Consider the following 16,066-nt stretch of genomic DNA (forward strand, 5'->3'; position numbering starts at 1 on the left):
AGATTTAGACTAAACTTCTAGGCCGAGTTTTGGGTGTTACACTTTTGGTCCATGAACTTGGCAAGTAGATCCAGATTGGCCCCTAAACTTGACAACTAGGTTCACTTTGGTACTTGTACTTGTTTTTGGTCCATTCTGATCCCTGAACTTGAAAATTCTAAAAGTTTGATGGTGGTCTATTTTTGTCCATTTTACTTCGCCTTTTAGGTTTTTATGAATTTTAAATTATTGTTGGTCCGACAGTTGAACTAGTTGAATTAAGAGCTGGTGGTCTAACCTGTTCAACCATTGGTTAAGTTATTAAAACATTGAATATGACATTCTAAGATTGTACCAGCTCATCATCTAATTTTTTTATTTGTGGCACAATCTTAGAGTGCCACATCATCAAACTTTTAGACTTTTCAAGTGTAGGGATCAAAATGACCTAGTTGTCAAGTTCAAAATGGACAAAAGAAAAAGTACAGGTACCAAAGGGAACCTAGTTGTGAAGTTCAGGGGCTAATGTGGACCTACTTACCAAGGTTAATGACCAAAAGTTACATTATCCCCTCTTTTTTTCACGATCATTAACAGAATGGAATGAATAACAATTTTCAAGTTCAGGGATCAAAGTGGATAAAAAAAGTTTAAGGGCCAGTGTGGACCTACTTGTCAAGTTCATAGGCCAAAAGTTACATTATCACAAGATATAGTGATAAATATATGTATATAAAAATAATATGATACATATTGTAAGTTTTTAATTCCTTATTCGTCTTGTGCAATTTTAAAAAATATTGCTTGTGCATCAAATATCAACCTAATATATAAAAAATAAGTTTGTATTTGCTACATTGACGGTGCACTTTTTTAACCTTTACAAGTAGAGTTAAAAAATTGCCATGTGTTTCATTTCTTATCTATATTTACTTTTCAATATTTTAAAGTTACTTTAACCCTACTTGTGGAGTCTAAAATTTCCACTAACATTGTATCAAATATTTTTTTCATATAAAATAAGCTTTCAAGAATAATGATTTAGTATATTAATGATGAAATTTTTTAACTTGATAAGAGAAATTGATATTTTACCATGTGTCCTTAAACCATATTTAAAGAAATAAGACATGGGATAAAATCACAATTTTGGAAAAAAAAAAATTCTACAACCTATCAACCAAATAATTACCCATATGTACTGTTTGTTTTTTTTTCTTCCTCCCATAGTTTCTCTCCTCAATTATTTTCTCTTTGGCAAGATAATTGGAAAAGTGAAATAACATTTAAAAAAAAACAATGAATTTTTGGGTGTTTTCATTGTTTTCTAAGCAATAATATTTAGCAATGTCTCGTCGGATACGGGATGACCCTCTTTTTCTATCACCGAGACCCACCGAAAGGCATGAAGTTGAAAGGCCTCAACTTTTCATGCAATGGTCACTAATAATCTACCCCACACTCACGTCCATGCCCCCCATAAAAAAGTATGGCCAACATTTTAAAAAGCTCCCACCATTTCTGCCGACTTTGGTGGGATTTGGCCATGATCTATCTCTTCGGTTCATAATGTAAACAATTCTCTAATTTGCCAATAATTTACATTTTATTAATATAATTATTAATAAGTGTATATTTCATACCCTCTAATTTCATACATGTGCTTTGCTCGCTGGTTCATTTTAAGATTGAAACCATTTCATTTTGGATTTCTTTTTACATATAAGTAATTTATTTCTTCCATAGATCTTATTGAAGTCAATTATTAAATAATAAATTAAGGAAACTAAGGGTCTGTTTGATTGATGGAATTGATTTTCCGGAAAATCATTTCCAACTTTTCCAGCGTTTGATTGGCGGAAAACATTTTTCATTTGGAAAATGAACCCCAAAACAAGGGAAAATGGGTTACATTTTAGGGAAAATGTCTTACACTTTCAATTTCCGTAAGACATTTTCCGTGCTCTCCTCTCTATCGCCTCCTTCATTCCTTCCTTCATTTCCGGTAGAAAACTGCTTCTGTTTATCGATTTTCCAGTAACTTGCTTTTTTAATTATTCAATACTTGTTTTTTTAACACAATTACAAATAATTTATTTGATATTAGTTTTTTTCAATTTATAACTATTAATATTGTAGCTTAATAATTGAGTATTATTATAAATAAATCATTGCAATATATGTAAAAATAATTTAATATATTAAAATTTATTAATATATATTAATATATGTAAAAAAAAATTTTCGAAAAATATTTCCAGAAAATCTGCCAAACAGCCGAAAATATTTTACACAGATTCAATCAAACACCAAAAAATATTTTCCAGTAAATCATTTTACAGAAAAGTAAAACATTTTCCAGAAATCATTTTACGGAAAACATTTTACTGGCAATCAAACAGACCCTAAATTTTTATTTTGTTCTTCTTTATCTATTTAAGGAGCTTATACTATTGATTTGAGTTGAACTAAGGCAATTAAGCACATTGACTGTAAGGTAGCTTAACAAGTGAAGCCTAACTCCACTCAAATAGCACGGTTAAAATATTTGCAAGCTACATATATTATAGGAACTAGATTAGATTAATCTCTCTAATATTAAATAGATCAATTTAGTCTCTATATTATTAAAATGAATTAAATAAATCTAAATTGTAGTAGAGTTAATATATACTATATAAAAATGTCTTGAAAATTATTTTTTAATTACAGTTTAATTTCAAACAAAAGATTTCATTTACAAAATTATAAAAATATTAACTTTGTTAAACAACAAATGATATTTTTTAAGCAATAAATGTTAACTCTATTTTAATTTGATCTTATTTAATTTTTTTTTAATCATACATGAACTAAATTGATATATTTAATAGTAGAGAAACTAATTTAATAAGATCTGGTATCTGTAAACTACTACATTCACTTATATAATACCAACAATTTTCAGATTTAATCTGCAACAATTGATTGATAATTTAACGACTCCGATGTTATTGCATTGAAGTTTCTTTCGACACAATATGAACTATATTATTAACCGTTTTTACTTTTTAGTATTTTCATGTTTGTTTTGTATTTATAAAGAATTTCAATTTTCTATTCAAACATTTGTTTAAAACTAGGTGATCTAATGAATTATTTGCGAATGCTATGTTCATATACTTAAATTGAATATGATTGCAGACAACTAAAATCTGTTTATATATGAACAATACACAAATGAACAACTATACATTTTTAAAATTTTTGATATATTGCTAAATATTATTAATTATATTATGAAAGCAATAAACAAGCTTCAAATGATGGATGAAGATTTGATACACTAGCCTATATATATTTTTATTTCACAAACAATCTTAAAAATTGACATGTATTTTTTTAAATATTTTATTATACCCCTATAAAAAATTTACTAACCCTATTATTAGTTATATTATTCATCTAACATAAATGAACAAAACATTTTCAATTAGTTTAACCTACGAACTCAAAATATTATTTATAATAATTTATTTCATTTGAAATATATATATAAAAAATAAAAAAATATTTTAACTATTTACTCATAACCCTAATTTTTGAAACATTAGTAATGAAATCTCACTTGTCGCTTTTAATCTTAAGATGAGCATTATAATATGATAGTTTGATTATACCTAGCATAAAAATTTAATTAGGGTCGCCGATTGAGTATTAGTTCGGTTGGCATTGGTATTATCATCGTGCTAAAGCGTGTTTATCCTCCTATTAAAGGATTAAGAATGGGCTATGGATAGTTCTAGGTATTGTTTTAAAAAAACCATTTACTTCTGGTCAAAATTTTCTATTAGTCCCCGAACTATGCGTAAATTGAAGGTTTAATTCACATACTTTAATTTGGCATTTTTAAGTCTTGTATTTTTTAAAATTTAAAATTTTAGTCCTAACTAAACAACGATTATTAAATTTTTAAGTTAAAATTTTCTATTCAAAATTCTTATATGTGAATTATATTATTACATGTGTAATGTCATGTCAATTTGTAATTTCTACATATTACTCACAAAAAAAAACAACGTTTTTTTAATTAATGGCTTTAATTGTTATCATTTGAGTTAGGACTGGAATTTTAAAATTCGAAAAGTATAAGGATTAAAAATAATAAAATTGGAGAACATGGACTAAATCCACAACTTATGGTAGCAATAGTAGAATATTACCTAATTGATTTAATTATTACTGTTTGGGTTAGAACTAAAATTTCAAATTTTAAAAAATATAATGACTACAATTGGGCAATTCAAAAAATACAAAAATTAAAATTGATCAAATTAGAGTATACTTATACTATAAGGGCTAATAACAAACTTTAATCTTTCGTTTTCGAAGAAAGTAAAGAAGAGAGATTCTCGTATCCCACTTGATCTATTATTTAAAGAAGCTATGGAAGCTAGAAAGGAAGAAAAGAAAAAAATGAAGAAATTTTCAAAGCTTGTGGGATTGAATATTAGAGGCCTAAAGAAAAGAAGCACATTGAATGGAAGAGGGATGGATGATTGCTCAATGATTGACTAGAAATGGAATCGTAGGGTACCTTTAGAAAACTCAACTGCAAAAAAACGACAACACATTAGGAATGAAGGACAAGGAAACGAGGTAAATAATTGTGATAAGGTGGGAAAAAAAACAGAATGTGTTTCATATTTCTTGTGAATCGGACTTCCATTTGATATTTGATATTTGATATTGATTTTTTTTCTTTTGAAAACAAAAAATCTTTAATATAGGAGATATTAAATAAAAATACGTAAAATCAAAAAAATAAAAGATGAAAAGAGAAATTATTTTTCAGAAGGGCCTGGTTAGAGAGGTGTTATACAAGAGGTTGATGGGATTATTGGAACAGTTAATGCAATACTAAATAACGTCAATTAAAGAACACAAGCACAAAAATATTAGAGATGTTTTCTGTGGATCACTTACGTTTGCAAAGTTTTACCTAGATATTGAATTCATTCTCAAGTCAACTGTACAATCACTAGTTACTACTCAATCGAGTTGCACATTCTCAATGAATCCTTTGAATTACTCAAACCTTTTTCATCAAAGGTTTCAATAAACTCTCATCAGAGTGAATAAATATATCTAAATGCATTGATAATAAATTTCTTGTTGGAAAGAGAATGCTTCCCAAAATCATGCTTTTAACATAGGATGAAAGCCTCTTAAAAGTATTTGATGCATATCAATAAGGTTCTAGTCTCATGGACTGCAAGCCAAAGCCGATAACTAATTCACAAAGATTTTCTCATGGAGTTCAATTGATTAAATGTGACTCATTTGACCCACTTGAACTAGCCCGATTCATGGAACATGTGGAGAAGCCCATTTACTTGAAGTCGTGGTGACCCAATGAAAAACTTAAGGAAAACTAGGGTTTCCATGGTAACTTTGGAAACTAATCATAGAAGATTTTTAATCTTATAAGATTTGATTTTGTAATCTTAGATGATTATGTAAATCCCTTAAGAATCTCGATTGTCATAGGATTTAATCTCGACCATCGATGTAAAGTAAATTGTACTGTTGGATTTGAGGGAGCTCAACTACAAATAGAGGTCTTCTTCCTCATTTGTAATCATCTCATTCAGAGTTATAAAATACTTCGAGAGCATTTAGTCAAACACTTTGTGTGTCATTTCTTTCTTATGGCTTTTTTGTTCTTTCGTTGGTTCTTTATCTTTGAGTTGTTTTTGCTTTATTTTTAGTGTCTTAGAGAATTTCCATTGAGAATTCTCACTTTCTGAAAGCTAACCTCATTTAGGCAGATTTTAAGCAAAGAAATCGCCTAAAGCCATATGGTTTGTGAGATTAACGTTCTAGCCCTGTAACAGTTGGTATTAGAGCCAGTGTTCAAATGCACTAGTTGAGATGACGAAAGGAGTAGACGAGCATAATTTCTCAATGGATACCCGTGACAAGATTAGGAAAAATAGCAGATTGAGGGATATTGCGTTGGCTTTGGATAGTCGAGTGGTTAATCTAGAGGAAACCATGGGTGCTGTAAAGGAAACACTAAAGGTAATTGAAGGACACATTGATGAGTTGGACTAAATGAGAGAGCAACTCAAGGACTATGGGGTGGAGACTCTCACTTCTAATATGGATGTAATGAAAGAGTTCCTCAATGCTGCCATGGTTGATTAGATAAAGAAGAATGATGCTCTCAAAGCCACAATAACAACTTTGAAGGAATAAATTGTGGAGCTCAAGGGAGAACTCACGATCTACAAGGTTGTTTTAGGTAATGGGATGCTAGCTTTGGTTTTTAAGTAGCATGAGATAGATGTCCCCAAGTTGAAAAAGTTTAAAGGGACGAGGTTTACGAGGGATGTGGATAATTTTCTATAGGGGGTGGAACAATACTTCTACTTGATAGGTATCGAGAATGTTGCCACTATGGTAAATATTGCTTCCATTTACTTTACTGATGTCGGTCTCTTATGGTGGTGCCGTAGGTCTACAGATGAGAAATAAGATGCGACTGTAATTGGGACTTGGGTAGAGTTCCAAAATGAATTTAGGATGGAGTTTTACCCAGAGTATACCTAAGAGGGGGCTCGAGCTAAGTTGCCTCAGCTTACGCAACAAGGCACTATTCGGGAGTATGTTTGGGAGTTCATTGGGTTGTTACTCCAAATCCTTGATTTCAGTGAGAATGAGGTGTTCTATGGGTTGCTGCCTTAGGAGAAGTAAGAGTTGTGTCGACTAGGGGTCAAAGAGCTTACCAAAGCAATGGTCAGGTAAAATCTTTTATTGATCCTGGTCTAAGGAAAAATAAGTTAGAGTTTTCCAAGTCTAAAGAGACGAGCAATGGTGGGGAAGACAGTGAGAAAGAACATGATAGGAAAGGCAAAGGTGGCAATAGAAAACCATCTAATGGGAAGAGGAAACTAAACAACCATCCGAGGGACAAAGAGAATGAAAAGAAGCTAATATAGTGCTTCTTATGTAGTTATTTGCATAGCGTGAGGGACTGCCCACAACGATCCATGTTGTCCACGGTAGTAAAAAAGAGAAAGTGGAACTTGAAGAGGAAAAGGTACTGAAGTTTGGATCAATAATACTCAATTTGCTAAAGTGAAGAAAGGGTTGATGTTTGTGAACATTAACATCACAGGTCAAAAGAGGAGTGCTCTTGTTGATACATGGGCATCTGATTTGTTTATATCAGAGAAAGCTATGGGTAAACTCGGTCTCCCTGTTAGCAAATTGACTAAGAGGATTAAGACGGTAAATTCTGAAGAAGTCCCAACTACGGGAGTAGATAATCTTCCACAATCTGTTGAGGAAAATTAAAGTCTTTTCGGCACTTAACGAGCTTGTTTTCTAGTGCTTTTATATGTCTTTACTTTATTTTTTATTTTTACTATATGTTTAATTCATGCAAAATAAGTGGTTTTTTACATATTTTTTAGCCAGTAGATGACCTGATGGGCCTATACGGGCTTAGGGATGAACTAATAAGCTACTTGAGTTGGCAAAGCACTGATTACAGTTTTAGAATGTGAAGGATGATGACAGTGTTGCGATACAGGGCTGAGGTGTCGCAACACTTGACTTTGAAGCCAAAGAATTTAGCCTCGAAATGCAGTGTCGTGACACCGGATGAAGAATCGGCCAAAATTAATCAAGGGCAAATTGGTCTGCACAATGTATATTTATCATACTAAGGCTGTTAATTTAACCTAATTAGGTAAAAAAAATTGACTATAAATAGTAGTGTTTAGCCTCATTTTGGGAGGCTTGGCCAAGTGACCCACCTAAATAGTTCCAGGTTTTTTATTTTATTTCAATTTAGTCCTAAATAGTTTTTTTTCTTGTTTAACTTGGATTCGATTTTGATCCAAGTTTTCAATTAAATAGTTTTTATTTCTTTCTTTTTGGTTTCCAATTGCAATCAAAGTTATCTTCGCAATTGTTAAAGGAAATCGGACTTTTGTGCGCAAATTGACATAAAAAAATTATTTTCTTAATTCCTTTTTCTTATTTAATTTATTATTTTTTATGTTAAATATGGAATGAGGGATAATTGCATCTAGATCCATGAGTAGCTAATTTCTTAAGGAGATTAAGGAACAGATGTGTGACTAATTAACGGATGAATTAGGGTTTAAATTCGAGTTAGTTGGCTAAAATTATGTGCGATTATACCCTAGGAAGTGATGACCTTAGGAAGTAATTTAGGATAAATAAGATCAAGAGATAAGTTTTTCGAGTAAATCATAATTTATCTCGGTCAAGAAAATGAGGTCGAGAGATTAGTGTGTATTGGTTGATTAGTTCATTAGTTAGAGGTTGAGAGGTAATAACTGGTTAATTAATAGCTAACTCAATAAAACCCAAGTTTTGAAGTTAATTAGGAGCATTGAAGTGAGTTAATCTTCTGTCTATTGAATTGGAATTAATTTCGATTGTTATTTGGTTGACTTAATTTTAGATAATTTATGTTATTTGTTTAATCACTTTTAATTTGGTTGTTCATAATAATTTTATCAGTACTATTTAAGTTTAATTAAACCTCTTTTGGGTACGATCCTCAAAATACTTCTCAGAGTGTTTTGTTGTAACATTCTTTACTAGATTACAGTTTGACTCGTATACTTGCAGACATCGTTGTTTTATTTAATATCTATTTTGTAGTAGTATTTCGAGTCTAGAAATTTGCACGTCTGGTGATGGTTAATAGCACAAGTAGTTAGGCTACAAATCAACGAGTGGAAAGGCAAGAAAGACATCGTGGTAATTCATTTTGATGATTATGACTTCATGCTTGGCTTGAATTTCTTTAACATAATTAATTATGTTTTGGTTCTTTTTGTCGATTGCATATGTATCTTGGATACTCGTCAATGATAATGCGTGGTGCTGGTGAGTCGTGATGAGAAAGGTGGAACTAAGGTACTGTCAGTAATCTAACTGTCCAAGGATGTTCATCATGGTAAGAACATCCAATTGGTAGATTAGAGTACGATGAATACCCTCTTGGAAATGTTAGAAGTGCGGCAAACTGATGTGAAGCTTGTTGAGCTATTAGTGGGGCTACCACCTATAAGAGAGATGGGTTGTGCATCAAACTTTGAGGGAAAACTGATGATGCAAACTTGGCAGGTAGAATGAGTAAATGCAATGAGTGAGGTACATCTTAAAATTTCTTTTAGTGCTTTTTATTTTCAATTATCGTTGTCTTTGTAAAGAAATAGGATCCCTTTCAGAGATCTCATGTAGGTAAGCTTAGGGGCTTACTTTTGGATCTGGTACCCTAAGTGAGTATTTTCATCTATGAACTTGTATTTTTTCTAATAGATTGGTTTTAAAAAAATATTCATCAATTACATTAATACCCATTGTATATTGCCTTCAATGGTTTTTGCATGCAAAGCAAAATAGAAGCAAATATGAACACATTAGTTATCTAATATTTAACTAATATTAAGTTGCAATACGTGGTCGGATTGCAATATGAGAAAACAACTTATATTTGTAGATGAACCTAAACATGTCCTTAGTTTCATCAGAAATGAGAAAATTGATTGAAAGACTAATATGAGAAAACTTATTAAAACTGGGGAGATGCTTTGTCTTGGGCATCGAAGTAGAAGACTTCTAGAAGATAGAGACTTATATGTGACTCACTGGACTGACAATACATCGGACAAGACCCAAGTAGAATAGATTCTGAATCCTTTTATTGATTTACTCACTTGTGACATTCATAGTGTGGCATACTTCAATCCTGAGTGGATGATGAACTATGTATACGTGACTCGAATATTTTGATGTAATTAAAAGTCCAAGTTCGAATAGATAAGGAACCAAAAGTTGGTGCATTCGGTTTACGACTTTTGCAGTATGTAGGATCATTCCAATAGTGGAATTCATAGCCCAAGACATGGGTAAATGATATCCTCTCATTGGTACTACATGATAGATGAAAAGTAAACATGGCCACAGATCGTTTGTATTTGTGATGAATAATTAAATTATTATTTGATAGTAATTGACTTTTCATGAATGAAAATGAAATGGTTACCATGAAATAAAATAGGATCATATTGGAGAATGAATTTATCCCAAAGAGATTAAGGATATCCTATGAGGATAAGACACTTATGATAAGATCATTGGACGAGCATTGGTCGAGTAGCTTTCGTAATTGTATGTTATTAGGGAGAGCTCAGTCATGATACTATAGTGGAATGACTTCGTGACTAAATTATTTTATAATTAATAGGTGAAAAGCTAGAACTTAATTATAAATCATTTGAACCTTAATCACATATGTCGAATTGATCGCTTCTCTAGCTCATTGAAACTAGAAATGAATTGCATTTAAAATCAAATGAACAAAAATGGATGGAAATGATAAAGTTAGAGAAATAAGTTACGTTTGAAAATGAATCTGGTTTCTCACTAAATATGGAAATGACTTGATATTTGTGAATTCATTGAATGTAGAAATTAATTAATTAATTAAAGTTCAAATTATTATTTAATTAATTAAAGTTTAAAAATGGAATTAAATTAACTGATCATTGTGAATTCACTGAATGTAGAAATTAAATATATTTTCCCATATATTCTTTTATGGTAAAGTTGTCATTATTTTAATGAAATTAGAAATAGGTTTAGAAAAAAATTAATTGGAAAAAGTAATTTATTTAATTAATTTAATAAATAATATTTTTAGGGGAAATAGAAAAATATGTATTAGATTAGATTAAATTATAAAATTTTGGGATAAAATATCAGGAAGCACATATAATTGGACCAAATACAGGAGAGGCCCAAATCCCCATCATAATACATATGAGGGGAGGCACACCCTATTAGCCACCCCTCTCTCGTGGTTGAACGAGGGGATGGGTTTGTCGTCTTAAATAAGTATTATTTGTGTTCTACAAATTCAACTAGGATTTCACTTCTTGTCCCTATAAATAGATGGCACTTGTAGGGTTAAGAACAAAACTTTTGAGATATTAATTTAATTTAATCTAATAAATGTTTTTCTATTTCCCCCAAAACTATTATTTATTGAATTAATTAAAAATTTTAATTTTTCCGATTAATATTTTTTCTAAACCCAATTCTAATTCCATTAAAATCATGACAACCTTATAATAAAAGAATCTATGAGAAAATATATTTAATTTCTACATTCAACGTATTCACAATGACCAATTAATTTAATTCCATTTTTGAACTTAAATTAATTCTCAGGTCATTTTCATACTTAGTGAGAAACCATGTTCATTTTCGAATGTAACCTATTTCTTTAGCATCATCATTTTTCTATCAATTCATGTTCATTTGATTCAACATGCAATTCATTTTTGGTTTCAACGAGCTAGCAGGGGAACTTATTGGACTTATGTAATTAGGGCTCAAATGATTTATAATTAAGTTTAAACTTTTTGCCTATTAATTAGAAACTTATCTAGTCACAAAGTCATTCCACTATAGTATTGTGATTGAGCTCTCCTTAATAACATGTCATTACGAAAGCTACTTGACTAGTGCTTGTCCAATGACCTTGTCATAAGTGTGTTACCCTCATAGGATATCATCAATGTCTTTGGGATAAATCCGTTCTCCCAATATGATCCTATTTTATCTCATGGCAACCATTACATCTTCGTTCATGAAAAGTCAACTACTATCATATAGTAATTAAGTCATTCATCATAAAAACAAACAAGCCATGGCCATGTTTACTTTTCATCTATCATGTAACGCCAATGAGAGGATATCATTTACCCATTTCTTAGGCTATGAATTCCACTATTGTGAATGATGCTACATACTACAGAAGTCGCATACCCAACACACTAGCTTTCAGTTCCTTACATATTCAAACTTAGGCTTTTACTTACATCAAAGTATACGAGTCACGCATACATAGTCTATTATCCACTCAAGATTAAGGTATGCCACACTATGAACTTTACAAGTGAATAAAGCTATGAATAGATTCAGGGTCTATTCTACTTGGGTCATGTCTTATGTATTGTCAGTTCAGTCAGTAACATCTCCCCAATTGGACTTGATAGACGACATATTATTCTTTCAATCAGTTTCCTCATTTCTGGTTACAATAAGGACGTGTTTAGGTTCATCTACTTATATAAGTTATCTTTCCATATTACGATCTGACCACGTAATATCGCATAGTATTAATTAAAAATCATTTTTCTTTATAAGAAAAAAACATTGAGTAAAATATAAAAAGGGTATTAAAATATAAAAAGGGTATTAATGTAATTCATGAATAATTGTATTAAACCAATATGCTCAAAAAATACAAGTGTACATAAATAAAAATACTACACTCAGGGCACCAAATCCAACACAATGTGGGCACGCCTAAGCTTATTTGTGAGGATCAAAGGTATATCGATTGAGGCAAGTCACAGTGGGGACAAGTAAGAGTGGTGGGCTCTTGTGAGTGACATGTACCAAGGAGATGAACAATTCAAGTTAGGTGACGATGGAAGCCAAGCCAAATGTTTAGAGGGGTGAAACTACCCAACATAGATACTAGTTGGGAATTGACCAAGGCATTGATATAGTTCTAAGACGAGTCAAATCAATGTCATTTCAAGGACATGACAAGGGTTTTGCGAGAATGGGTGGAGGAGAATGTCACAGGCCGCGGATCAAAACTCGTAACTAATGCACAAAGAGCATCCAATGGAGGTCAATTGATGAAATGAGACTCATTTGACCCACTTGAATTGGCCCAATTCATGGAACATATAGACAAGCCTATCTACTTGAAGCCTTTGTGGCCCAGTGAAACAATTAAGGAAAACTAGGGTTTCCATGGAAAATATGGAAACTAATCTTAGAATATTTTTAATATGATGAAATGTGATTTTGTAATATTAGAGGATTGTGTCAATTCCTTAAGAAGCTCAATTGTAGATAGGTTTTAATCTCGATCGTCGATGTAAAGTAAACTATATTGTTGGATCTGGGGGAGCTAAACTATAAATAGAGGTCTTCCCCCTCATTTGTAATCATCTGGATTTGAGTTATAAAATACTTTAAGATCATTTTCTTAAACACTTGGTGTGTTATTGCTTTCTTATGGTTTTTCTGTTCTCGTGTTGCTTCATTTTTTTCAGTTGCCTCCACTTTATTTTTGTTGCCTCGAAGCATTTCCATTAAGAATTCTCATTTTTCAAGAGGTAGGCTAACTTAAGTAGATTTGAAGCAAAGAAATCATCTAAGGCCGCATAGTTTGTGAGACTAAAGTTCTAGCCCCGTGACATTAGTATCATCCTCACCATAATAGGGATCAAACTACCTTAAAAAATCCCTTCCATTAAATTCGTAATTGCCTTAATCAACTTGATCAATATCCCCAATATTAGGAAAGTGCAAAGCCTATGGCTTTATAATATCTAGGTTTTTGTAACATCCTAAATTTAGCTCCATAAAATTTAGAAATATATCAAAAAAATAGGGATTTGACCCAATGGTTAGTCATTAAATGTGCAAGCTTGAAAGTTAGTTGGAGGTTCTAAGTTCAAGTCTCAACTCTTACAAAATAAATTAACTTTTTGCAAATTCCCTTGTGTTTGTTATATGTTGGCATCCAAGCTTAGTAAACCTAGGTATAAATAAAATTTTTATCAAAATAATCAGCCTTTTAACCCATTTTATTCTACCTTAGCCGTCCCTAACCCTCTCTCCCTCTCTTCATCTCTAGTTTTTTTTTTCTTTTTTCTTTTTCCTCTATTGTTGTCGTTGTCTACACCTCCCCTTTTACCATCTTCTTCTTCTTCTTTTTTGCATCAATATTGTGCACCATATCCTTTTCTATATTGCTGGAATCTTCCCTCAATTAAATTAGCCCTATATCTGAAATTTTGAACTCCAAGATCGATCTCAAACATCACCTAGAAAGTGTCATTGTCATTTCTCTCGACTAGCTTGTGTAAGGTCTCTTCTCTCTTTAATTTCTTAATTAATCTTGTCCATTAAAAACCTAAATTTCTAAATCTAGAATTTATGGGATTTTAAATGTTTTTAAATGTATTTTTCCAAATTTTAAAACTCATTTTAAAATTCAGCCCCAATTTCGGCCACCATGGGCGGTGGTACTTGCACATATGTGTAGAATAGGGGGCTGTTTTGTTTCTTGAATATTAACAAATTAATTCCAACCTTAATTTGAGTTCTTGAACCTTCCTAATCATCTATTAAACCCATGTCAATTAGGGAAAAATGTTCTTGATCGTTTGGGCATTCGAAACTCACAAATTGGGAAGCGTAACTGTGGTTAAGTGTAAAATTAATTGTTGTTTTGACATAGTTGTAAGGTAAATGTTATGGATTGATTAAATGAAAGAATTGAATAATTACTAGCTACTAATTTTCAAGTATATCATGGAATTAGGTGCTAATCCAAATGCCTCAAATCAACCGTAAAGCCAAAGAACAATACTACGTACGATTCACATCGATACAAGGTAATGAATCGAACTGGTTGAATTCGTAAAATAGTTATTAATTAGAAAATTGGTTTGAACCCATAAGTGGGTAATTGAGAGTTGGTTAAGTGGTAAATTGATTTAATTTATACTAAATTTTAGTTTAGGATCATATAAAGGTTTATTAAGGAAAATTGGAAGATTCACTAGGGTGCTTCGAGAAAGCGAAAAATAAGGTGTGGGTCGTAAACTTGTAAAATTTGTTTGATAATGATAAATGTTATGTTATATTTAATAATTAGTTTGCTGATTGGTTTGTCATAGTAGCCAAAATATTAGTTTTGCTAGTGGCCGAACCAGGTATGTTTCGAGCCTTAAAAGACTGATGTGTTGGCAAATTGCTAGTTTGGTTATATGAATATGTGATTGAGATTGTTATGCATAATTATATTATGTGACATGAGAATATTTGATTGAATGGTATGAATTGTTAAGTTTTTGCATGATTTAAATGCCTGAAATATTTACTATGATATATATATGTGAGGTTGCTATTGGTGCATAATGAAATTCTTAAAGTATGTGAATTAAACGATATTGATAGATACCATCTTAATGGTAATTTGAAAATTGGAACACTACTTCCTTTCTCTTAAAGTATGTGATTATTGAGGACATGTTGGACATGTCGAATAAATGTGAAAAGTATTGAAAGTTGATTAAATATGACTTATTGCATGTGCATTGGGATGGGATTTTGTGGTTGATAGAGGAGTTCTGTGGAGTACTGGTGGCATATTAAGTCCGCATATATTTTTAGTCAGTGCACTACATTTGGAGTACCGAGGGGATTGGCGATTATATCGAACTACTTATTTGGCAGTTTCACTGCATTATTGATTATTGGTGGTTTTATCATAACGAGCATTACATACATTGGAGTTTGGCAGATGGGTTCTGGAGAACTCGTGGTGTGTAACAGATGGTATGGGTAGGATGTCACATGTGCATTTTTCAGGATTATGTACATTTGAAAATTATTATTGTTAATGTTTGATTGTGCTATTGGTACCTTTATGAAATTACCTGTATGAATGCTTAATACTCGTTTAGTCTCACACTGAGCTTGTTAAGCTCACCCCATTATCTCAACTTCGAAGGTAATGATTGAAATTAGGGTCGGAATTGGCCTGCAGACGTACGACGAACTTCAGACTTTACTTCATCATATTATTTTAACTTAACTATATTTTTAGGTTATTTTATTATTATTATTTGGTTTTGGATTGTAAAGTTTCTTTAAACTGTGGTTTGGGACTGTTCGAGATTTTGGGGTTTTTCATGTATGCATGACACATATATTTGATATAGATACATGGTTTTTATAAATATGTTGAAATGGACTATGCATGATATATGACTAAATTAATAATTTGACTAGTAATGGTACATTTCTACTGCTAATAAGATAATAAAATGATTTTTTTCAAAGGCTACGTCGTCAATAAGGTTTTACAAAAACTCACCTAATTTGCTAATTTGACCTAAGCCTGGTTAGACTAAGTAAATGGTCGTTTTCCAAAGCTAACAATAGAAACCACAGTTTT

General features: G+C 31.4%; 1 pseudogene; it reads left to right on the forward strand.

Moving 5' to 3' along the window:
* The first annotated feature begins 8,994 nt into the window (after window positions 1–8,994).
* LOC107941092 (RNA-dependent RNA polymerase 1-like) overlaps window positions 8,995–16,066 on the forward strand; it is a 30,984-nt pseudogene continuing 23,912 nt past the window's right edge.

This window comes from Gossypium hirsutum, chromosome D12 (assembly GCF_007990345.1).
Source record: "Gossypium hirsutum isolate 1008001.06 chromosome D12, Gossypium_hirsutum_v2.1, whole genome shotgun sequence".
NCBI lineage: Eukaryota > Viridiplantae > Streptophyta > Magnoliopsida > Malvales > Malvaceae > Gossypium > Gossypium hirsutum.